Below are 26,162 nucleotides of genomic sequence, written 5' to 3'. Positions count from 1 at the left end.
GTCTACTACACTGAGGGGACTTCGCTAATTCTAAATACAACACTTAATATTATTAAACTTGGTGGGGGGATCCAGGAATGTGACCAACCTTGTGAGTAATCATAGATAAATGGAACGGCCTGCTGGGATGTGGGGAGCTGACCCATATTCCCGGCATTTGTCAGACATTTGATGCAAGGGGCCTCTTTCATCCTTTCATATGTCTTTCTAAAAACAGTATTCTCTGAATATTTCAAGATATGACCCAAAAAGACGGGAAAAAAATTCAAAATTTAAAAACAAACTGTTTTCACGGCCCTTCATTAAAGAACCTTGCCAGGGCCATTTAACTAAGATAACACTTTCTGAAACATTTATCCTTAATTCTTACACAAAGCTAGTCAGTATCTGAACACATGGGAGGCAGAGATGGCATGGGGAAAGGAGCTTGAACACAGCCCACCTGGATTCCAACCACAGTAGCCCATAATGATCCTGAGTCTCCCAGGTAGGGATGACTGAGCTGAGAGCGAGGAGTAGGACTCAGCTGGGTGTGGCTCCAAAGAACATGAATCAGGAGGCCCTGAAGAACGAAGACGTGGCTGTTTCTCTGCTATAATCACCCAAACCAAGTGCCTCAAAGCCAAGTCACAGGGGCTGGAGCGATAGTCCAGGGGGAGGGCTTTTTCCTTGCATGGGGCCAGCCCAGTTTCAATCCCTGCCATCCCATATGGTACTGAGAAACCACGAGGAGTAATTACTGATTGTAGAGGCAGGAGTAACCCCTGAGCATCGCTGGGTGTGAACCACAAAGCAAAAAGAGAGTCAAGCCAGAGTCACTATAAAGAATGAGACAGTGGTGAGTCTTGACAGCCCTGAGCACAGGGGATTTTTTGCCTTTTAATTCACATTCCTCCTGGCTTTCACCAGAAAATCCAAAAAGTACATGTTAACATACACATCAAGTTTAAATGCTGGAACCTTTGCCTTATAAACTGACATCACAAAATGTTTGTTACACACTAAAGGATTATTTCCTTCCTAGCTGCACTTTTGTAGCACAGCATCCCATGGTACAACGAAAACAGACTTTACCAAAGGGGGCCGTTTTGACATTAAAAATTGTTATTAGGGCATTGACTTACGTAATATGAATTTTCTGATGTTTCCTAAGACCAGAAATAAACACAAAGGCCTTCCCACATTCTTGACATATATAAGATGTCACTCCAGTGTGAACTGCCCTATGTACATATAGGCCGGAGGCCTTATGGAAGGCCTTCCCACATTCCTTACAAACAAAAGGTCTCTCTCCAGTGTGAATTCTCACATGATCAGTAAGGGTTGAGGAAGAAACAAAGGCCTTCCCACACTCCTTACAAACATAAGGTCTCTCTCCAGTGTGCTTTCTCATATGCTGAGTAAGACTTGAGGATTCAACAAAGGCCTTCCCACATACCTTACATCCATAAGGCTTCTCTCCAGTGTGAATTCTCATATGATGAGTAAGGCTTGTGGGATAAAGAAAGGCCTTCCCACATTCCTTACAAACATAAGATCTCTCTCCAGTGTGAATTCTCATATGTCGGGTAAGTCCTGAGGATGCAACAAAGGCCTTTCCATATACCTTACAGCCATAAGGCTTCTCTCCAGTGTGTTTTCTCATATGACAAGTAAGTTGTGAGGGATAACAAAAGGCTTCCCCACATACCTTACATCCATAAGGCTTCTCTCCTTTGTGAATTTTTATATGCCGACTAAGGTTTGAGGAATAAATATAGGCCTTCCCACATTCCTTACATATATAAGGCTTCTCTTCAGTATGAGTTTTCATAAGTCCAGTAAGGGTTGAGGATCGAGTGAAGGCCTTTGCATGTGCCTTATATTTATGAGGTTTCTCTCCAGTATGAATTTTCCTGTGTCTAGAAAAGTGTGAAGAGTAAGCAAAGAGCTTCCCACATTGCTCACACAAATATGCATTCTCTCCAATATGAATTCTACAATGTTTTAAGAGGTCTGAGGGTCTACTGGAGGCCTTTGCACAGTCCTTACATGTATGTGGTTTCCCTCCTGTGTGGATGTTCATGTCATCACAAAGGGGTGACACTGGATTCAAACCATGCCCATGCCGCCGACTCTCCTGGGGATTCTCTCCACTGTGAGTTTCAAAGGGAACAACACGGTCCTGGGAACACGGGGAAGCTCCCCCACATTCCTTACTCTTGGACAGCATTAATCCATGGTGACTTTGCTTGTGGGCCTTTCGGTGTGAAGGACTCACTATAAACAGTGCTCCTCTCCCACATTCTAGGGACTGCCCCAATGTTGGGGTTTGTGTCTGTGGACTGAGAAAAACAGATTCTGTAAAACTTTTCCCTGGGGAGGGATTCTTCAGAGTGAGGTTGCTCTCTCCATTCTGATCACCCTCAGAGGCCATTCTGCCTGCCTTGGCATCCCGGTGTGGCTGAGGGCACAAATGCACACTCGAGTCTTTTTCACAGTGTGAAGGGTCAGAGACATTCCACTCGGGCTGGTTGCTTCCCTGTAGAACAGCAGAGGATTCCAATTATCGTTCTATGCCTTAAGAGTCTCCATGTTAAATGAAATTGATACCTGCAGATTGGTTTCTAACATTTGCACCACACCAATGCAATCCCCGACAGGTGGATGGCATTAACATGGACTAACCTACTGTTTCTGTACGACACACATGGAAAATTGATGAATGAGAGGCCATTAATTTGTTAAATATTTTTTTCAACTCAATGAACAGGCAGGAATAACTCCCTCCACAGAAAACTGATGCAACAGATTCAAAAGAAAAATAAAACACACTAAACTCTGGGTTCAGTTCTAGCTCACTGTGGAACAGAGCCCGGAAAGCATTTTTGGAGAAATGCTGCATCCCACACTGCTGAGACTGACCACAGGGGCCATTGAAAACATCTCACCACAGACAGATTCTTTTCAGGATCAATGACTTTTTCTGTTCTGTATTTTGTTTTCATTTGGGTGAGGGGGTACACCATGCAGTGTCAGGGATTATTCCCGGTAGGTCTCTGTGAAACACATGGAGCAATGTGAATGGACCAGTTTAAAAGACCAGCTCCTTTCACGATTACCATTTGTAGATACTTTCTATCAAATGAAAAAGCACGACATTTACATGAAACATATTACAATTTTCCTTAGGTTTTGAGCAGAGATGTCAGCACCCAGTGAAGATAAGGGTCCTCGACCTCAAGGATCATACTCTGAATTTCCTTCTGGCCATTCCCGGCACTGCACTTTAAAAATAACATGCTGGTCCACTGACATTTTCCATTCGTACTATAATATTGATTCCAAACTTGCAAATCTTACCGGCGCACTCATACTCACTGACTGAGTTCCCAAATCCTGAAGCCATGCTTTGAGTTCTGAAACAAAACACAATATACAATGTAAGAATTCTTGAATGAAACATCCTTAACCAGGCAGTACAGCTGGAGGACATCTCTAGGGTCCTCACAGTCCAAAGGATCCCACAGAAAAGGGAAGGTCCCTGAGGAGCATTGCTGTGAAAAGCTTGGCAATCCTACAAAACATTTTTTTCTTTTTTGTTTGTGGAACATACGCAGTGATGCTCAGGGAACTAAATGGGATGCTGGTTATTGAACCAGGTGGACAGTGTGCAGGACAAACGCATTTCCTGCATTACTATCACTCAGAGCCAAAATAGCTTTATTATGGCCTCACTTATTAACTAAATAAAAGAGGCAAAATTTTTTGAAAGTATAGCAACATTATAGGCTCTACAAATAGGCTGGTAAGGAAAAGACAGGGGGACCAAGAAGTGAGAATTTCATGGAAATTCTGGAAGAAGAGGAAAAATAATGTCAAAGCCAAGAAATTAAAGCGCAAGATTATTCCATGACAGACAATCCGTGGGAGCAAAGAGCAGCGTGAATAGAACACAGATGCCAAGATCCAAGAACCCAAGGATATCAGGATCAGCAGCTCGTTTCACATGTGCTCAGGGCACCCACACACTTCCCAGGGCCTGAGCCACGGAGGGTTCTCAGACACTCACCTGCACGCATGACTCTCCTCCCCGGCCTCAGGGTTCCTCCTTCCAGCCAGGAGATCACCGCAGGCTTCACCCCAGAATGCCCTGAACCTCTCAGAGATGGAGCATGGATTAGTGACAAGGAAAACGTGACAAGTAAACCCCATGTCTCCCTATAAAAATGGAGTCAATTACGGGAAAGGCATGAACAGAATCTGTACTTCTAAAATGCTCCAGATTTGGAGTTATCCAAGAGCTAAGATTCAGGTCTGAATTTAAGAGAATATGGGGCCCCAGAAAACATCACGAATAGTATAGCCCTGGCATTGCAAAGGGCCAACAGGTTTTTCCCCCCAACGGGGGTTTGATCACAACACAGCACATAGTATTTTTTTCTCTAGTTTGGGATCTTCACCTGGGGATGCTCAAGGCTTCTCCCTGACTGTGTATTCAGAAATCACCTTTCGTAGTGCTTGAGCATCACATGGGATGGTAAGGATATAATGCATGTCCAGATCTTGCAAGAAAAGCACCATGCCCACTGTACTGTCACTCAAGGCTCGGCATCACATGCAATGTACTGAGCCTGCGTGAACTGATGCCTGGGTGCAGTAAACCCCAAAGCTTAACAAATCCAAAGATGGCCAAAGACGACTAAAGCCCCAAATTGGTTATAAAAATAAACATAAAAAGATGCAGACAGACAGCACAGAACGTCAGGCACTGGCCTTGCTCAAGGTCAATAAAAGTTCGATCCTGACTTTCAGAAGGGTCTCTTGAGTCATCTGCTTGATCCCTGACTGTATAGTTCAGAGGCAAACCCTGAGTCCTGATCAACAGAGAACCACTGGAAGTGACCACGAGCACTGAAATAGAGCAGCATCTTATGGGGTGAGGCCCTAAGAAATAAATGAACTGTGTTGGGTGCGATATGACAGCAGGCGGACACAGAGGGTTCTCAGACACTCACCTGCACGCGTGTACTGCATACACGTACAGGATTGGTCCCGAGCAGCACACAATGCCCCGGACCACAACCAGGATGAATAACTGAATAGTCAGCCAGAAATAATCCCTAAGTGTTTGTAAGTATAACCCCAAACCAAAGCAAAACAAAATAAAAGGGAATGCCCTGCCATAGAGGCAGGGTGGACTGGGGGGATGGGCGTGGAAGGGATACTGGGATTAGTGGTGGTGGAGAATGGGCACTGGTGGAGGGAAGTGTAATTGATCACTGTATTACTGAAACCCAAACACAAAAATTTGTAAGTATACAACAGTACCTCACTAATAAAAATGAAAAAAAAAATAAAACTAAACTAAAATAAAATAAATAAAAATAAATTAACTGAAGTTGTGGGCCAGGTGCAATAGTACTAGGATTAAGACAGCAACCTTTTTGGCTGCCAAGCCTGTTCAATCCCCAGCACCCCATGGCCCCTGAGCACCCTCAGGAGTGATCCCTCAGCACAGAGACAAGAATATTCAAGTTGTGTCCCAAATAAAAGCAAAACCAAAATACATAGAAATTATGTGTAGTACAAGAAATAATCAGAGAACTCAGCATTGGCAGGAACCAGGAACATTTTAGAGAGACCTGAGCGATGGTACAACATGTGGGGAACTAGCTATGCACGGGGCTAACCTGGGTCGATCCCCAACACTCAAGATTCATTAAAACCCACAAAGAGTGATTCCTATGGACAGAGCTTAGAGTAAGCCCCGAGCATCGCCAGGTGAGCACCAACAAGAAAACCAGGGAAGGAACTAGAGGAACAGCTACTGCATGACTGTCCTCACCAGGACATTCACAGCTACTGTTGGACACACAGTCACGGCCCAGCACAAGGAGCCCACACCGGTCTGTCCAGACAAGGTCAGCCCCGCACTGCTCTCACCAATGGCTGACAGGTGCTCGTAGGTCTCCAGCATCACGTCCCTGTGGAGCTTTCTCTCAGAGGTATCCAGGCATGTCCACTCCTCTGGGGTGAAGCTCACAGCCACGTCGGAGAAGGTCACCGTGTCCTGAGCCGACATACAAAGAGGGGCAGGAGTCAGGGTCTGTCCCCACCATGTTCCCTGGGCTGTGAAGCCAGGACCCCCAGGCCCTAGAGGGGCTCGGGGTCTGTCCCCTCGGGAAGAACCAGTCTCCACCTGAACTCCTGGCAGACGGGTTCCAACTTCTAAGACAGCTGCGTCTGTAAAAATGTGAGAATGCTCTACTAGAAGGTTCCTGAAGGTGGCAGACTTGCACAGGAACCCAGGAATTCAACCACTGCTCCTATGAGCACTCCAGAGAGTACAAACTGAGCATACAATCATTGTGACCCAAATGAGTAACCCTGCTTTCAGCTCAAAACACAAAACATACGCCCCCTGCATCCCACAGCCCATGCTCTAGGGAGAAGGGGACACTCAATGTCCAGCCACCGACTGAAAGCTGTGCATGCACATATGTGCCTGTTGAACTCTGATCATGGTTCAGGGCCACCCCAAATGCCTCTCAAAGTGTCTTAAGCCCAACAGCTCTGATGGCCCCAGAGATCCTTTGCTCTGTCTCCCTGGGACCAGCACATACCCAGAACCGCAAACCGAACAGCCAATGAATGCTGAACTGTGTGATAGACCAGGAGAAGCTCTCCAGAGCGAGAAGGACAAAACAGTGGAAACATGTATCCTGAGGCCCGAGTTCCTTTAGCTGCCAGGGCACAAACAGGGCCAGCGCACCGGGGACCCATGATGCACATCAGGTGGAAATCCAGAGCACAGAGCCAAGAGGAAGCCCTGAGCATCTCCCCTGTCGCACAAAAATAAATACCAAAAGAAAACAAAGCAGCATGACTGTGTAACAGGACAATGGGATGGGGATAGTGGGTAGGGCTGGTGATACCCGCTGTCCCATAGGGTCTCCTAAGCAGTAACAGGTACAATGTCAGAGTGCAGAGCCAAGAGTATAATCCCCAGAATCACTGCGTGTGGCTCCGAAAACAAAACAAAATACCCAGACACCAGCCTTTGATGCCCAGCACCCCATATGGTCCCTGAGACATGTCAGGAGTCATCCCTGAGCACCAGTAATCTTTGAGCTACTGTGGTCCTAAAGCCAAATACAACAAAGCTGACACAAACGTGGCCTCATATTGCAGAGAGCCAAGTGCTCCGACAAGGTGGCAGGATCCTTCCTGAAGCAACTGAGACAGACAGCCCGGGAAGCCTGATGCTCCTGTCACTTCATCACCTCATTTTGTCACTCCTACCTGGGGTTGGTGTGTCCGACAGCATCTCACCATCTTCTCCTGCCTCTGTTTTTCCCGAGGATCAGAGACCTGGAGGAGAAGTCAGAATTGTGAGCACTGGACAGGAGCAAAACCCCCAAGTTCTGACCAGCCACACCCTCGGGCACTGGCTCACAGACCCGCCTGGGGGACACTGCCTAATGCTTCTGTCTCCCCAGGAGAAGCAAAATGGGTTGGCATCTGTGCTGCCTTTCGCGACACAAGTTCTGGGCTTGGCTACAAGTGAGAAAAGTTGGCCCTGCCTTGGTCTGGGGACTCTTTCCGGATCCCACAGAAGGTTCTCACAGGCCCAGCCAGGGACGGACTCTGAGGCCAGGAAATCCCGTGCATCCACGCCCCCTTTTGGCCCCGTGAGAGAGCCACCATTTGGGTTATGATTGCATGGGGGAGCCCCTGTCTTCTTAAAAAAAGAAAACAGGGGCTGGAGTGGTCGAACAGTGGGTAGGGCGGTTTGCTTTGCAAGTAGTCGACTTGGGTTCAATTCCCAGCATCCCATATGGTCCCCTGAGCACCACCGGAGTAATTCTTGAGAGCAGAACCAGGAGGAACCCCCTGCATCACCGGTGTGAACCAAAAAGCAAATAAATAAAAATTTTTTAAAACTTTCTACAGGGGCTGGAGCAATAGCACAGTGGGTAGTGTGTTTGCCTTGCACACGGCCAACCCGGATTCAATTCCCAGCATCCCACATGGTCCCCCAAGCACCGCCAGGAGTCATGCCTGAGTACAGAGCCAGTAGTAACCCCTGAGCATCGGCTGGGTGAGACCCAAAAAGCAAAAAAAAAAATAAAAAACTTTCTACAGACATACACTTTTACCAGCAGTACATGAACACACACAAGCGCGCGCGCGCACACACACACACACACCCTTTACCCCCCGTACTCACCTCGATAGCCAGCGGTCTGGGTAGGACTTTGCAACTTGATGTCAGGAGGCAGATATTCCTATTCCAACACACTGTAAACCTGTTAGGATGCTTGCGTTGCTGACAGTAATCAATCCTCTGCATCCCCACGGCCCCCAGAGCACTGCCAGGAATGACAACTGAGGCCAGGGCCAGAGTAAGTCCTCAGGGTATCTCCGGGAATGCAGAGCCCCCCATTCCCCATGCCAAAAATAGCCCCAAAAGGAAATTATCATTGGCAAACCCAGACACCTGCAGATCCACCATCCCAGCCTGACCCACGAGGGCAGCCAATGAAAGAGCTGGACGGCAAAAGGGTCTCTTGCCTTTGGGGGGCTGCGCTCGGTGCCTCAAAGTGAATCTGGAGATTCTACAGCAGCGAAACTGGGGCAAGGTCCCAACATGGGTCAGCTGGAAGGTTCGGGAAGGCTAAGGCCCCGCCCTCGGCAGCTCCTGCACCCCAAGGCCCGCAGCCCCCGCGCTCAGCCCCGCGCCCACCCGGCTGCCCCAAAGCAGAGCTGAAGGCGACCGTGGCCACAGCGGCTCCCCAGGATCACGCACTCACACCCGTGACCCCTGCATCCCACTACAGCCCCCTAGGAACCTCCCAAAGCTTGGCACCCCCAAAAGACTCCATCATATCTCAGGAATCGCCTGGATATCGGGGAACACAAGAAAAACAAGCGCGTGAGGCTGGGGCGGTCCTGCGGCTCAGTGTGGAGATGGGGAGGCGTGGGGCACTCATGGGAGGCCACCCCCGACCTGCAGCAAGACAAGATCGGCCTTCAGAGTCCCCTTCCTCACTCGGACCCTACTTGGTCCTTCACCCACGTGAACAAGGACTCTCTGACCCGTTTCCAGGAAGAGAAGCACCAGGAAGGCCCCGCTGTGATGTCACTTCCGGTGCTGCAAGCAGCCTTAAAGGGCCAGACACCAGATGTGCAAGAGAACCATTATCCCCACCCAGGTGAATCTGTGGCTTGAGGGGGATGGAGTCGAATAAGAGAGTGAGAGGCAGCTGCTGGAGTAACTGGTCAGCGTGGGAGCTCGGATAAGAAGTCCCCCCTGATGCTTTACTGGCCAGTCAAATATGGAGTCAATGCTCTCACACACAAGGCCATCAGGAAAACTGCAACAGGGTTGATCTGGGGAAAACAAGCAGTTAGGGAGTGGGTGGGGCACAGGAAAGTGAGTTTCTTAGGATTGTTAATTTTTTATGGGGGTTTGATGTGGGCCCGCAAGGTTCTGGGGAACATTAGAAATGCCTAGGATTGAAGCTCATTTGCCACAAGGAAGGCAAGATTCCATTTTTTAAAAAATTTAAATAAAGGGCTGGAGAGATAGCACAGCGGGCAGAGCGTTTGCCTTGTACACGGCCGACCCGGGTTCAATTCCCAGCATCCCATATGGTTCCCTGAGCACCATCAGGAGTACTCCTGAGTGCAGAGCCAGGAGTAACCCCTGTGCATCACCGTGTGTGACCCAAAAAGAAAAGAAAATTTTAAATAAAAATGTCATGTTCTCTCTCTGAGTAAGGCAAGTTCTAAACCCCCTCTGTTTATTCTCTGGCTGAACTACTTCATAAAAGTTTCCTGTTATTGTGTACCCCACAACATGACACCCTAAATTTTTAACGGTATTCTCCAATCATTCTGTGAGAATGAGGGATGTGGAAGCAAGATTCATCTCGGTACCCCACTAAGGTTCCAACCGAAGGAATCTGCCGACATCAGATTAAGGATGCTCTGATTTCTTTCCTTTTTTATGTTTTGAGGGGCACAGCTGATGATGCTCAGGGGTGACAACTGGCTCTGTACTCAGGAATGACTCTTGTCATAATTGGGGGTTCTTATGGGATACCGGCAAAGGTACCCAAGTCTGCAGAACACAAGACAAGTGCCCTAAGAGCTCTGCTTCTGCTGCATGCCCCAGGCTGCATGCTGAATCCTTAATTACCCCACACCTAACATGGAAGCTAACCCAAGGGTGGAAATTTTTACGCTGTGGAACCGCCCCACAGCGGCATCTCGTGACGGTTAAGCGGAACTCCCGTTGCCTGAGTTCCCCACCCTTAAGATTTCCAGCCATCGGGTTTGCTTCAATGCTGGGGCTCATTAAGAATCCAACACGCAGCCTGGGACCATAGTGGGATAACAGTGGCCTTGCATCGGTTTGGAGCTCTTGCAGCCCATATAGACCCCTGCACGCCAACAGAAATATCTAACAATTGGCGGGACCAACCCCTGAGCATTACTGTGTGCCCCGCCCCCCGAAACAGATGCTTGCCGCCCTCCAGAACCCCCCCCCCACACACACACACTGACTGACCCCACAAGAGTCTCTGGTTTCTTAATTAGGTGTCCAGAATTTGCTATTCCTAGTGGGGTTTGAAGCAACATAAAGAAACATGATCTTCGTCCCCTCCCCACCCACCATACTGACTCTCTGGGCAAGTGACACTGGGTTCTTTATTGGGGAGAGGGGTCTGTGTCCACAGCAGACCTACTGCGGACACTCGAGAACCCTACATAATGCCGGGAATTGACCTGTGTTGAGCACAAAGTATTGCCTCCCGCCCCCCATCTTCTATCTCGAAGAACCCCATCTGAAAGGTTTCCTCTCTTGGTCACCCCCATGCCTCATCACCCTACATTTCAATAAAAGTTCTTTCTCTGTTCTATGTGTACTGGTGAGGTCAAAGCAAGATTCAGCTCGATATCCCAGGCCTGAGGTGAAGGAATCCGCTGACAAAAAAGCTGAGGTTATGGTTTTCGTTTGCTAGTTTCTGGTTGGGGTCCACACCCGGCAATATGCCGGGGTGACTCCTGGTTGTTCTTTCCTTAATTACTCCTGTAGTTGCTCAGGGAACTATATGCGGTGCCTGGGTTCGGACCCGGTTTAACTGCTGCAAGGGGAGCGCTTTTCTACCCACTTTCCTCCTGCTCTATTGCCTGAGGCTTGATCCTTAATCATTGAAGCAAAACCCAGCTCTGGAAATCTTCCCCATAAACCCGGGACGCGCCTCATCCCCTCCGTCACAAGACGGCGCTATGGAGCGTGTTCGTCCCTGCCCAGGGTCCTTTCTCTCAGGAATGTCCACCCCGGCCCTCTCCCCCTTCCAGAACCTACTGAAGCTCCCCAGGACTCTCCAAGCTCTCTGCAGAGAGACCCCTGATCCTTGCCCAACTCTGCAGCCCCCAACACTGCCACACCTGTGCCCTGGCTTTATTTGGGGGTGGCCACAGCAGAACTAAAGGTGTGGGGGGGGTGCAAGGCTTTCTATGGTGTGGGGGATGGAACCCAGCTTGGCCAAGGCAAGCCAAGAGATTTCTCAGAGTTCTGTCTCCTTTTCATGACCCTTTTCCCCATCATGGTCATCCTCACACATCTTCCCCCTCCACACATTTTTTGCTTTCTGAGGTAACATGGGATGTTCCACAGGGGTTACTCCTGGCTCGGTACGCAGGGATTACTAGTGGCGGTGCTCAGGTGACCATATGGGATGCTACCATGTCGACCCCATGTCGACCACGTGCAAGGTGAACACGCAATCCACTGTACATTTGGAAGAACCCCACACATTCTCTTACTCCCTGCCAGAGTTCTGGGGACTCTGTAGATTTGAGATGTTCAAAACATTGTGCTTGTGGCACTTTTGTGGCAGCCACGAAGTACACTTTCTGCACTCCCCACTCCCTTGGCCAAACAAAAGAGGTTCTACTGAGAGGTCCTGTTCTGACATTGTAATTTTTTATTAGTCATTCAATATGAATCTTACGATGTTTCCAAAGATCAGAGGGAAACAAGGTTTTCCCACATTCTTTACGTACATAAAGTTTTGTTGTGTAAGCCTTTTGATACGAGCAGTATCTGAGGATGTAGTACGTGGGTGGAGATGTAAACAATGGTCTCCCCGCATTCTGTACATGTATGTGGTTTCTCCCCAGTGTGAGTTCTCCTATGTACTGTAAGCTTTGAGGATCAAGTAAAGGCCTTCACACACTCCCGACATATATAAGGCTTCTCTCCAGAATGAGATTTCACATGCATAGTCAGGGCTGAGGATTGAGTGAAGGCGTTACCAAACACCAACATTTATGAGGTTTCTCTCCACTCTGAATTTCCCTATGTGTAATGAGGAGTGACGGGTACCGAAGAGCTTTCCCACAAACCTCACATATAACAAGCTTTTCTCCAGTATGCATTTTCTTGTGCTTAAAAAAGGCTTGAGGGGCTGGAGAGATAGCACAACGGGTAGGGCATTTGCCTTGCTTGAGTCCTACCTTCCCATATGGTCCCTTGAGTACCGCCAGGAGTAACTCCTGAGTGCAGAGTCAGGAGTAACCCCTGTGCATTGCCAGGTGTGACCGAAAAAGCAAAAAATAAATAAATAAATAAATAAAAATAAAAAATAAAAGGCTTGAGTAAGAAGCAAAGGCCTTCCCACTGTCCTTCCATGCATATGGTTTCTCTCCGGTATTAACTCTGCTATGTATAATAAGGTATGAGGATTGATGGAAGACCTTCCCACATTGTTGACAAGTATATGGTTTCTGTCCTGTGTGGATGTTCACATGGTCACACTGGGGTGATGCTGGACTCAAAGTCTGTCCTTGCTGCTGACATTCCTGGGGATTCTGTCCACCTCTGTGGGTTTCAAAGGAGACGTCAAGGTGTCGAGGACCTGGGAAGGTTCCTCCACATTCCTTACATTTGGACGGGTTTGTACCATGGTGACTTTGCTTATGAGAATGTCAGTGTGAAGGACTCTCTATAAACTGTGACCTCTCCCACCATCCAGGGGCTTCTCCCCTGGGGCGGTTTGTGTCCATGGACTGAGCAGAACAGTCTCTGAGTAGGTTTCCCCAGGGGAGAGCTTCTTTGCAGCAAGGGCGCTCACTTCCTTCTGGTCACCCAGAGAAGATATCCCACCTGTCTTGGTATCCTCATGGTGCTGAAGATACAACTGGTCAGTCGAGATTCTGTCACAGTGTGCATGATAAGACAACCCACCCAAGCTGCTGCTTCCCTGAAGAACAGCAGAGAAGGCTTCCAATTACTGTGCTTTGCCTGAGAGTCTCCTTCTCCAGAAAATTCTACAACAGCAGGTTGGTTTCTAACATTTAACCCCCTCGGTTGAAATTCTGACATGTGAGTGGATTTTCCAAGCAATGACTAATGTTTCAATAAGTCGCACAAGCAAACTTGACCAATGCGGGTCACATAGCTATAATTTTTTTTCAACTCAGTGAAAAGACACAGTAAGTAGAAATAACTCCCTCTGCAGAAAAATGAAGTACCAGTTAGATTGAAAATAAAAGGGACCTGAGACTGGGTTTGATTCTCACTAAGTGTGGAGAAAAGGATACATGTGCGAAGGCAAAGATGCATCCCCACACACCCAAGACAGACACTGTGAAAACATCTCACCTGAAGCAGATTCCTCTTGAGGATCGATGAGGTTTTTGTTTCTTGTTCTGTTTACTTAGGTGGGGAGAGGGTCACATGGAGCACTGCGCAGGGACTCCTGCTTCTGGGGCTTTGGGGGACATGTGGGGTGCTGGGATGGAGTCCAGGTTCCTTTTCTGGTGCAAAACAAGTGCCCTTCCTAATGAAAAATCAACAGTGCTGCACCATCATGTTCTTTTCAACAATCGCCACTTGACTTTGCTGTCTATCAAATGTAAAATCACAGTATTACACCTGTATTTAAAAGGTTTTAGGGGTGTCAGTACCATAGTAGAGAGGTAGGGTGTTTGTCTTGCACTTGGCCGACCCGGGTTCAATCCCTGACATCCATATGGTCCCTAAGCATAAATAGGAATAATTACTGAGTGGAGAGCCCAGAGTAACCCTTGAGCATCGCTGGGTGTGATCCAAAAAGCAAAAAGACAAATGAATACAAAGAAGTTTTTTTTAGGTTTTAGAATTACTGATTTTATGCAGCAACAGGGTTAGAATAAAAAGATACCGTATTGTGTGAAGTTATCCAGAAAAAGAAACACAAACAAAATGATGTCACTCATCTGTGCAATGCAGAACACTGGATGCAGACATGGACTGTACAGGGTGTGCTTAAATCATCCCTGATTGCAGTGTTTAGAGACTGTCATTAAGCACAGAATCAGAGACATTCCTTTGAGGCTGGCAGCTTCCCTGGAGAACAGCAGAGGATTCCAATCATTTCTTGATTTCTTGAGAGTTTCCATGTCAAACAAATGTCGAGCCCTGCAGGTTTCGTGTCTAACATTTCCACCGGGCAAATACAATTACCGACACATGTATGGCTTTTCCTGGAATGACAAAATCTTTTTGCAAGAAGGACAAAATTGACAGAAGTGTTGATCAGAAGTGTTGATCATTAACATTTCTTTCTCAACACAATGAAGAACACATACAGAAAATGGAAGCACCAGTTTCAAGCAAATGAAAATACACCCGAGTCTGGGTTCAGTATGGAGCTCGGGATGCATGTACGAAGGCAAAGCTGAATCCCCACAAAGCTGAGAACACAGGGTCCATTGAAGACATCGAACCTAATTGAGTTAATGTCAGGATGAATGAGGTTTTTGGGTTTTTTGTTTGTATTTATTTGTTGGGGGAGTGTCACACGAAACAGTGCTCATAGATCACTCCTACTGGGGCTGTGCGGACCATACATATTGGGTGCTGGGTATAGAATCTGGTTTCCACCCCTGGACAAAACAGTGCACTTCCCACTACACTATTACTACGGCCAACAAACCAGTTCTTTTCAACAATGTCCAACTTTGCTTAGATTCTATAAAAGAAAAACTCAGTATTATTTTGGTATTTAAAAAAACAGAATGTCTTTAAATCTTAAAACTACTGAGTTTAGCACCCAATGAGGCTAAGAACCTATGACTCTTGGCATAAGGCTGTGGATTTCCTCCCTGCGGTGTCCAGAGTCTGGAGATCTGCTGACGGCAAAGGATGCCAGGTGCCCCCATTCAAGCCACATGCTTGGTCCAATGAAAATCCCACCCGCATAATAATATCTATTCTGAACATGAAAATCTTTCCAGCTCACTCGTAATCGATGATCCTGTTGTACTGCATCAAAATGTGGTAATACTGAATCCCAAATTTGGGGTTTGAGTTCTGAAATCAAATAAAACAGAATGTTAAGAGTTACTCCGTGCATAGTAGAATGAGGCCCAGAAGATAGCGGACATCTTGATAGTTCTCACAGTCCAAACAGGCCCACAGAAAAGGGTAGATCTTTTGGGTGATCACTGTGAGGAGCTTGGCATTACCTAAAATAGGTTTTGGGTTTTGTGTTTTGACCAGACCGGATAATGAGGCCATATGGAATGCAGGGGATCAAAAATCGGTCAGCAGCCTAAAATACAAGTGCGCTCCCTGCTATACATGTTGTGACCCAAATTAATTTTGATATGGACTCCTTCTCTATTTAAAAACAAAGGCAAAAATATAACTAAAAGAAACACGAGTGAACAGCAGAGAGACCATGTGCTTATCTTGAGGCAGACAGGTTCAGGTCTCAGATCCCTGAACACCTCGGTACAATTCCTGAGCGCACGGCCATGAGTTACACCTGAGACCCACGAGGAGTCACGTATGACTATGACTGGGCCCAAAACCTAAACAAGGATAAACTTCTTAGTTACTCAAAAACATATAATGATCCAAGGGCAAAGATAACCATAGTGTTAGAGAGGACAGAGGGGGTCTGGCTGCTCCGGAAAAGGGGATCCGGAGTTGCAGGCTGAACAGTCACCCTGGTGAGGCACATACAGGAAGACTAAAGGCCGAGATTCCCATGGACTATTCTACACACCTGACAGATAAGGAAGATGAACGAAAAAGCCAGGAAATTAAAGCGCAGATCATTCCATAATGGACAGTCCAGGGGGATGAAGGGCAGCACGAACTTGGCACAGATGCCTGGATCCAGGAGCTTGAGGCTCCATGGCCTCAACCAGCAGAGAGCCAGACACTCAGGCTCAGGGCCACATCCCAAGTCTCCTTCCTGAAACCACCCAAGACCTGAGAAGCCTGTGCGCTCCTGTCACTGCACTGAGTCATCTTGTCGCTCTCATTCCTGACGATGGTATGGCAGGGGGTGCATCACCATGTCCTGCGTTTGTTTTTCCTGTGGATCAGCAGGAGGCTCCGTGGAAAGACCTGAGCCGTGAGCACCAGAGGAGCATAGCCAGCCCCGTCCCTCACCTGACCAGAAGTCCCTGCATTGAAGCAAAAAATGTAGTGACTTGCCAGACGCTTGGACACTGGCTCACAGACCCATCCGCAGGGATACACTGTCAGATGCTCCTGCCTCTCCAGGGGACTGAGAAGTGGATTGTGATCAGGCTGCCTGTTGGGACAGGAGGACTAGTCTCAGCCTACAGGGAAGGAGACTGCAGCCCTGCCCAAGCCCTGGGAATCCACTATAGGCCCTACAGGAAGGTCCCTAAGGCCAGGGACTAACTCTGAGGCCAGGAGGTCCCATGCAGAGACGGCCCCTGCAGGTGACAGTGACAGTAGGTCCATTAGTGGCTCTGCTGTGGGGCCAGCCACAGGGACTCAGCGTGGACAAAACTTCAGCGGCCCTCTTGCAGAATGGTTGGGAACATGTGCCTGCGAGCTCTCTTCTAGGGAACAAGGTCACTTCTGGGCTCAGGTGAGCCCCAGGCAGTCCCATGTCTGATCTGCTGGACGTAGGCCATCCTGGTCATGATTTACTGTAATCCCGAATCTGCACATGAGCCTCATCCATCACTTGCTCCTATTTTGCAGGGATAGCTCTGAAAACCATGTAAACAGTGTCTTGTATCACGAAATTATCCAAATATCCAGGATGTTCACTATGAACCATGATTTTACGTGTGTCTGACAACTGGAATTTCTGGAGTGAGTCTACTTTTAAACCATGATTATTATATCTTGTGGATTGGGGTGGTAATACAGCAGGTAAAACATTCAACTCGCACTTGACTGACCCAGGTTCAATACTCTAGAACATATATGGGCCCCTGACCCCTTCCAGAAGTGATCCCTGAGCGCAGAGGCAGGAATAAGGCACAGACAAAGCAGGGTGTTTACCAAAAATACAGCAACTTCTTTACCTTACAGCAACTTCAAAAGGTAACTCTAATGAAACGAAACAACAACAAATACTCAAGTGTGAATTCTGAGGCGCTCTTCCCAGGTTGCCAGATGTGAAGAATAGTGAGTCAGTAGGTCCTATGGTATGAGGCGTTTGGTGTTCCATCTCTCCAAGAAACAAAGACACGGGGACCACAACAATTGATGGCCAGTGCACAGTGGACCTTTAATTCAGAACCGAATAGCATACTTGTGTAAACACACAAAAAATAAAAAGCCGGCGGTCTATCTCTCCCGCCGCCCGCGTTCGGTAGTCTCAGGCCCTTTCCCCACTCCAGGGAGGTCTATGGCGATGGTCAAGCGAAGGAAGGAAATGAGGGCTAAGCTGGTTGGTCTTAGCAGCAATTTATTACATGCAAGAAATGTATGTCATGGAGGCCTCAGGAGTCCTCAAGCACATGCACCCCGAGAGAGCCCCCAAAGAGCACCCAAAATCCCCTTATATACATCATGGTACCTCTAAAGGGCCAATATAGTGATATCATCAAAAGGAGTTACAGAAAGAACATGGAGGCAGCAAACATACATAGTTTCTTTACATCCACATTGTTTCTTTACATCCGCAGGCCAGTAATCTTGGACTCACCTCTTACAAGCTACTTGGATTAACACATCAAAGACGAGTCTGCTAGAGCTTGGAGCCTACATCTCGAAGATCAGCCTGCCTGGAGCCAGTTATCTACATCCCCAAGATCAGGCCTGGCTTAGCACCTGAGATCTGCTTACCTAAGACCAGCTAGGTTCCTGTGAGATAAGGGAAACTGCCTCAATATACTGAAATCATTTACTGAAGGCAGTTTGAAGGGGAGAAAGGTTCAGTCTCATCCAAGCTAGTCAGGACACACAGGAAAACTGCTTCTAGGAAAGATCAACCCACCCTAGAACAGATTTCCCTGGATGTATTTCTCCTCTCCTTGTCCGACCAACATATAAGCATACATAATATAAATCATTTTTATGGACACAGTAAGAAATACTTTGAGCTTATAGAATTGCTCTCCCAGGGCCATCTCGATCTCAGACTGCAGTGCTCAGGCCAGATAACTTTCCTATTCTTAGCAGCACGGTCCTAGTCTCGTCATTACTTTTGGATTATGACAGCATTTGCCTATGATCAAACTCTTAACTTATAGTTAAGAATCGTGGCACCTTGGCCTGGCCCATCTCGATGCCAGGGTAGCACATAACTTACCGGCTTGCCTTGGTTCCATCCAGTCCCACGTTGGGAACCTGCTTTTGGGGTTCTAGGAAGTGAGGGCAACTGAGGCTTAAGTATAGAATGCAAATGCCCAGGAGTGAATAATATTCAAAGCCAATTAAATCCTAAGTTATAAAGCATAATATTAATTGTCTTCCTATATCTATACAAAAAGGCCATTGTATCAAAGTAAACTATTCAAAAGATATAAGGAGAGGAAAAAGGCAATATTAACTTACAGTACAAGTTCAGTGTCCTAGAAGGATGAGACCTTACAAAGTGGTTGGGGAAAAGAGCATAGAAGTGGTTACAGACAAAGTAATGGGAGTGACTCGGGAGCACTGTGATGGATGCAACCTGATAAACCTAAGCTCCTTGTACTCCAACACATACTTATAGAACATCTGAGGGTGATCAAGGTACCGGACTGCATGTATTGTGATTTACCATTTACAGAGGTCAAGCTTTTCAACAGAGGAAATTATTTGGGGGGGAATTAACTCAAGAAGACACTCTGTCTGAGAAATTCACTCAGGGGTTATAAGATCTGTATTGCTTTGCGCTTTCTCTGTTTGCACATATTAAAGAATTAAGTTCACTTCTTATTAATATGTGCAGTTATCTGGATACACACAGTAAGAAACATTTCAAAACTTACTTCTCTAGGTTCAGGAATTAATGTTAAAAGATGACTGTGCTTTTTCATAAATTCCACACGGAGTCCTGGGCCCAGTTACCCCATGGGGTCCGATCTTTTAGGTCATGAAGGCTTGGAAACAAGACAATGCTTTATGATTTCTAGACTGTCCCATATTGAAGCCAAATTAGCTTTGATGCTTGCCACAGGTCAAACCAGAGATTCTCGGTGGGATCCATTTTTTGGGGGTTAGAAAATACGGCATAATTCAAGTAATTATGATGGATGCCCAGGAGTAAATATATTTTAAAGTCAAGTAACCCTTAAATATTAAGCACTTCATATTAACGTTTTTCCTTTTTGAAGCAAAGACGTTGCTCTATAGATTATAGATTATATAGGTGAGAGGGGAAAGAAATGACTACAGATACAAAACCAGAGTCACCAGAATGTTTGACTTTATGAGTTAAAGTTAAACTCAGGGGATTGGGGGTGCTCACAGGAGTACTACAACCTTCTCTGAGGGGAAGAAAAGTTGGCAATTCACTGATCAAGCCTAAAACACTTAGGGTTAATATCCATCACTCATGTGTAAAGACAAATTCTAGAGTGAAACATTTGAAGCAGGTCCTTAAGCCTCCTTCTCTGTTTACCTGTTTTTTTCTATGCAGCAGAATTCCATATTTTCTCTTAAATACTAGTAATCTCTTTCATTGTTCTCACATCGTATGTGTGTATATCTGTGTGTGTCCAGGTGTTTCAATTTTGGACCACAACTGGCAGTGGTCAGGGGTTATTGCAGCTCTGGGATCAGAGCTTAGTCCTACTGGGGCTCAGGGACTATGTGAAATAACAGACGTAGATCGAACCTGAGTTGGACGCTTACAAGGCAAGCATCGTACTGGCTGTACTATTGCTCTGGACCTTTCTAAGTTAATTATTTCCACCGCATCAGGAGTGACCCTGATCAAGGCTTTCCCCAACAACACCACACACCACAGAAGTCAACTATTTCTCTTTAAAAAAACGACACATAGGGGCTGGAGAGATAGCACAGCGGGTAGGACATTTGCCTTACACGTGGCCGACCCGGATTCGATTCCCAGCATCCCATATGGTCCTCTGAGCACCGCCAGGAGTAACTCCTGAGTGCAGAGCCAGGAGTAACCCCTGTGCATTGCCGGGTGTGACCCACAAAGCAAAAAATAAAAGTTTCACTTGCAAACTTCACCCACCCACAGGAAATGAGCCACTGGGTGGCCTTTTCCCATTACAACAGTCCATCAAAGCACAGAGAAGAACTGGGTCTCCTGCTGCAGGGGGACTGGGGCCCTGCCTTTTGAAGTAAATCTGAAGGTTCTACACTAGTGATGCCAGGGCCAAAGGCTCTGGAAACAGCCAAGCACAGGCCAGTGCTGTCAGGTTTGAGAGGGCTAAGCCCCGCCCTGGGCAGGTGTCTCAGCCCTGCATCCAACCACTTCTGACCCTTCCCCGACGTGGAGGTGATCTAGCTACAGGGAACCTCCCATGATCACTTGCTCACACGTGCAAACCCTGCATCCCGGCACAGCCCCCACTCCACTGCCCAAAGCCTCTGGGTCCCCCTAAAGCCTTTGCCATACCTCAGGAACCACCTAGATATCAGGAACAAGTGAAAAAGAAGCACGAATCACGCCCCCAGGTACCCCAGCTCTGCCACTCACAGTGCAGGAGACTGGGAGGCTGCAGGTGTTCTGCCACAAAATGGGCCTCCACCGTCCCCCTGTCAAAAGAGTCATCAATTCCTCCTCTACCCACGAGACCAATGGCGGCCTGAGCCAGGCAACCACAACTAGAATAGAAATGATGCTGTGGGGGCGACTAAAACCTCATGGGAAGGGGGGCGTTCTGGTCCATCCTTCACGCCCTACCGAGGTCGCCAGTTGCCCCCCACGAGCGGCTCTCCAGCACGGCCACGGCCCCAGAAGCACAAGGACTTAATGCAGAACCCGACAGCTTGGAGCAGAAAAGTGAATGGACTATGCGTTAATCCAGGCCATCATGTCTGCCCGGAGGGGAAAGGGTGTTGGTCCCTTCCACCCTCCTCCCTCTGGAAAGAAAGATGGCGGCCACATGGGAGCCTTGTGGCCACAGGTATGAGCCGGGGGTGTGGGGGCAACTAAAACCTCATGGGAAGGGGGGCGTTCCGGTCCGTCCTTCACGCCCTACCGAGGTCACCAGTTGCCCCCCACGACCGGCTCTCCAGCACGGCCACGGCCCCAGAAGCACAAGGACTTAATGCAGAACCCGGCAGCTTGGAGCAGAAAAGTGAACGGACCATGCGTTAATCCAGGCCATCAAGTCTGCCGGAGGAGAAAGGGTGTTGCCCCATTCGCCCTCTCTTCTCTGGAAAGAAGGATGGCGGCCGCATGGGAGCCTTGTGGATAGCAGGTATGAGCCGGGGGTGTGGGGGCGACTAAAACCTCATGGGAAGGGGGGCGTTCTGGTCCGTCCTTCACGCCCTACCGAGGTCACCAGTTGCCCCCCGCGAGCGGCTCTCCAGCACGGCCACGACTCCAGAGCACAGAAACCAATTTCTTAACTATCTGACTTTCAGTAGAAATACTTCCAGGGTCAATAAGTAAAATAGCAGAAATCCAAAACCAACATATAATTCTTGAACCCAGCTGTAGACAGCAAATCACTTCACAATGCTTTGTCAGCATGTCTGACTTGGGGGGGCTGGTAAACTCTAAATAATAGTGGTGAATCTTTTATTGAAACAATGAATCTAATCAAAGCAGATAGAGTGTTAACTAGAATTCATCTGCCCCACAGGGACTGGGAGGGGTGGGGGGTGGGGTTTTATTGGGGTTCTTCATGGTAAAAAATAAGTTTTGGTAAAGGGAAATGTGCTTGATATTTGCATGACTGAGACCTAAACCTGAAAGCTTTGTAACCTTTCCCATGGTGACTCAATAAATAAATAAATAAATAAATAAAAAAAAGAAATGATGCTGAAAGTACCAGTTCTGTGACATCACTTCCGCACCCGCCAGGATCCTTAAAGGGCCATGGTCCAGATGCAGAGAGACCCTCTGTGCCCATCCAGGTGAATCAGTGCTTTTAGGTGGCTGGACTGGATATCAAGTAGTGGAAAGGAAGCTGCTGGAGTGGTGGGTCACACAGTGGGGGGCTTGGGGTACGGACAATAAGCCTGATCCTATACTGCTTAGTCAACCATTGAAACAATGCTCTCACACAGGAAAAACACATGTGGGTTGATTCAAGGTCAAACAGGCAAGTTGGTACAAGGCACCTGACATTGAGTTTCATGAGGAAGTAATCAAGAATGGGTGAAGCAGTGACTCTGAAGCCAGCCCTGGAGATGCAGAGAGGAACTGGCCTAGCACCAGCCCAAAGAACTGGACAGACACTGGAAAGGGGAAAAGCCTGTAAAACCATCAGAGAGCACTGTCCAGCCAACATGCTACCTCTTGAAAACGCCTGACCAGTGGACTCTTGCTTACAAGAAAAAACACAGGAGGCAGTTTGAGAAACACAATTTCAAATTCAGAGTATGAACAAGAGGGGTAGTACAGTGGCGTGGGCGCTTGCCTTGTATGTGGTCAATCTGGGTTCAATCCTCAGAATTCCAAACGGTCCCTGAGCACCATCAAAGTGAAATCCAGGAGTAATCCCTGCGCACTGCCAGGTCTGTACCACCAACGAACATACATACACACACACACACACACACACACATATATGTATATATATATATATAGAGAGAGAGAGAGAGAGAGAGAGAGAGAGCGATAGCACAGTGGTAAGGCATTTGCCTTACACGCAGCCAGCCCGGCCAAGCCGGGTTCGATTCTTCTGCCTCTCTCGGAGAGCCCTGCAAGCTACTGAGAGTATCTCGCCCACAAGGCAAAGCCTGGCAAACTACCCGTGGCGTATTCGATATGCCAAACACAGTAACAAGAAGTCTCAAAATGGAGATGTTACTGGGCCCGCTCTAGAAAAATTGATGAACAACAGGAGGACAGTTTTTTTAAATATACATATATACAATATATGAAGTATTTGTATTATACATAATAAAAATCATATAAATTATATATATCAAATTTATATCTATCTACATGTATGTACACATAAAAACCTAGAGTATATTTTCCGACCCTACCTTGGAGCCTTTTTTGGCTTTTAAACAGATCTGAATCCTTTTTATCATTCTGGTGACTACGAGATTGATGGAACTTTGCTAATTCCAAATACAATGCTTATTTTTTTTCTCTGATATTATTGAACTCACAGGTGGAATCCAGGAACTTGACCAACCTTGTGAATAGTCACAGGTAAATGGAAGGGCGGGCTGGGAGGTGGGGATCCTGGGGAGTGTTGGGATATGGGGAACTAACCCATATTCCCAACATTTGTCAGACATTTGAAATAAGGGGCCCCTTCCATCCTTTCAAACGTCTTTCTACACACAGTAAAGTTCATTTAAACGTTTCCAGTAGGGGCCAAAGAGATAGGACAGCAGGGAGGACATTTCTCTTGCTTTCCCTTTAACAGGGTCCCAGAGCACCACCAGTAGTAAACCCTGAGTATTTCTGTGTATGACCCAAAAATATGGCGCATGCCCAGAACTGCAGAAAAACGAGTGAATGCGGGACTGTGTGACCAAGCAGGCAAGGCTCTTCAGAGCAGAAAGGAAAAAATAGGGGAAACACATGTCTTAGGATCCGAGTCATCACAGTTGACAGGGCGAAAACGGGCCAGCACAGTTGGGGGACCTGAGATGTGCATCAGGTGGGAATCCAGAGCACAGAGAAAACAAGGCCTGGACACCTCCACTGTGGCACAAAAACAAACAGGAAAGAAAATAAAGCAGCAGTATGGAGTAATAGAACAGAAGGTCGGGCTGTGAACCCGATGTTCCCATATGGTCCTCCAAGCACTGCCAGGTGCAACGCCACAGTTCAGAATCAAGAATAATCCCCAGAATCACTGGGTGTAGCCCTCCAAACAAAACAAAATACCCAGATGCAAGCCTTCGTCCCCCAGCATCCCATATGGTCCCTGAGACATGTCAGGAGTCATCCTTGAGCATTAAGGTATGAGTACTCTTTAAGCTGGGTGTGGTTCAAATGCCAAAAACAACAAAACTGAAACAAACATGGCCTCATACAGAAAGAGTCGAGCCCTCCGACAAGGAGGCACAATGCGGAATCCTTCCTGAAACAAATCAGAGACATTAGGCCCAAGAAGACTGAGCGCTCCTGTCACTGCATCACCTTCTCTTGTCACTCTCTTCCTACCTAGGGATGGGGTGTCCGATGGCATGTCACCATCTTCTCCTGACTCTGATTTTCCTGAGGATCAGAGACCTGGAAGAAGAGTCAGAGCAGTGAGCACTGGAGAGAAGCACAACCCCCAGACCTGACCAGCCACACCCTCGGGCACTGGCTCACAGACACACCTAGGGGACACTGCCTAATGCTTCTGCCTCCCAGGGGAGGCAAAATGGGTTGACATCTGTGCTGCCTTCCGCAATACAAGCTCTGGCCTTGGTTACAAGGGAGAAAACTCAGCCCTGCCTTGGCCTGAGGGCTCCTCCCTGGGTCCCACAGAAGACTCTCACAGGCACAGCCAGTCGATGACTCAGAGGCCAGATCACGTGCATCAGCGCCACCTGCAGGCTGGCAGCAGGGCTGCCCAGCACAACCATAGCCCAGAATAGTGGCTCTATCACGGAGACAGCCCTTCTCCTCTTTAAAAAACCCACTTTCTACACACACAAACACACATAAACACACACACCCTTTACTCCAGGTACTCACCTCAATAGACAAGGGTTTAGACAGGGCTTTGCAACTTGATGTGAAGAAGCAGAAATTCCTGTTCCAACAGACAGTAAAACTAATAAGAAGATTGCCTTCTTGACACCAGTCAATCCTCTGCATCCCTACGCATCCCTATGGCCCCCAGAGCACTCCAGGAAAAATACTTGAGCCAGGAGCCAGAGTAAGCCCTCAGGGTATATTCAGGCATGCAGAGCCCCCCATTCCCCACACCAAAAATAGCCCCCCCCCAAATAAAACCCCATTCACCTATGGATCCACTGCTCCAGATGGCCCCATCATACAACAGAAGCCATTGAAAAAGCTGGATGGTAACAGGGAATTTTGGCATTGCGGGAGCTGCAACTCTGCCCAAGTGAATCTGGAGATTTTACCGCAGTGAGACTGGGGCCAAGGTCCCAACATAGATCAGCTGGAGGTCAGGATGGCCAAGCCCCTGCCCTCGACAGGTCTGTCATCCCCAATAACCACAGCCCCCATGGTCAGCCCAGTACCGACCCGCCGATGCTCCATCGCAGAGCTGTCGATGATCCTGGCCCAGGATCATTCACTCACATCCTCCTCCTCTGTACCCTGTCAAAGATCCGCTGTGCCTCAGGAATTGCCTGATATCAGGGACAAGTGAAAAACAAGTGCAAAAGTGCCCCCAGCTGACAAGGAGCCGCAGCTCAGTGTGGAGATGGGGAACCGCCAGCTGCTCACAGGAGATCACCCCTGTTCTGCCAAAAAAGTCGGCCTTCAGAGTCCCACTTCCTCACAGGGGCCCGACTCTGTCCTTTACCCAGGTGAACAACGACACTGACCCAGTTTCCAGGAATAGAAGCACCAGGAAGGGCTCCCTGTGATGTCACTCTATTTCCGCAAGCAGCCTTAAAGAGTCAGACTCCAGGTGTGGAGAGAACCATTATGCCAAACCAGGAGAATCTGTCGTGCAAGAGGGACGGGCTCACACAGAGGTGGAGAGCAGCTGCTGTACTGGCTGGTCACACAGTGGAGGGCTAACGACGGGTAAGAAGTCCCCTGGTCTCGTACTGGGCAAACAATGAGCCAATGCTCTCACACACAGTCCATAGGGAAAATCGTAAAGGGGGTTCA

At 47.8% G+C, this 26,162-nt stretch overlaps 1 pseudogene; it reads left to right on the top strand.

Annotated features, from left to right (window-relative positions):
• Positions 1 to 8,497: 8,497 nt before the first annotated feature.
• Positions 8,498 to 8,608, top strand: LOC130022557 (uncharacterized; annotated as a pseudogene).
• Positions 8,609 to 26,162: the final 17,554 nt, after the last annotated feature.

This window comes from Sorex fumeus, unplaced genomic scaffold (genome assembly GCF_029834395.1).
Source record: "Sorex fumeus unplaced genomic scaffold, SorFum_2.1 ptg000019l, whole genome shotgun sequence".
Lineage (NCBI taxonomy): Eukaryota > Metazoa > Chordata > Mammalia > Eulipotyphla > Soricidae > Sorex > Sorex fumeus.
This window is presented reverse-complemented; position numbering and strand designations above follow the sequence as displayed.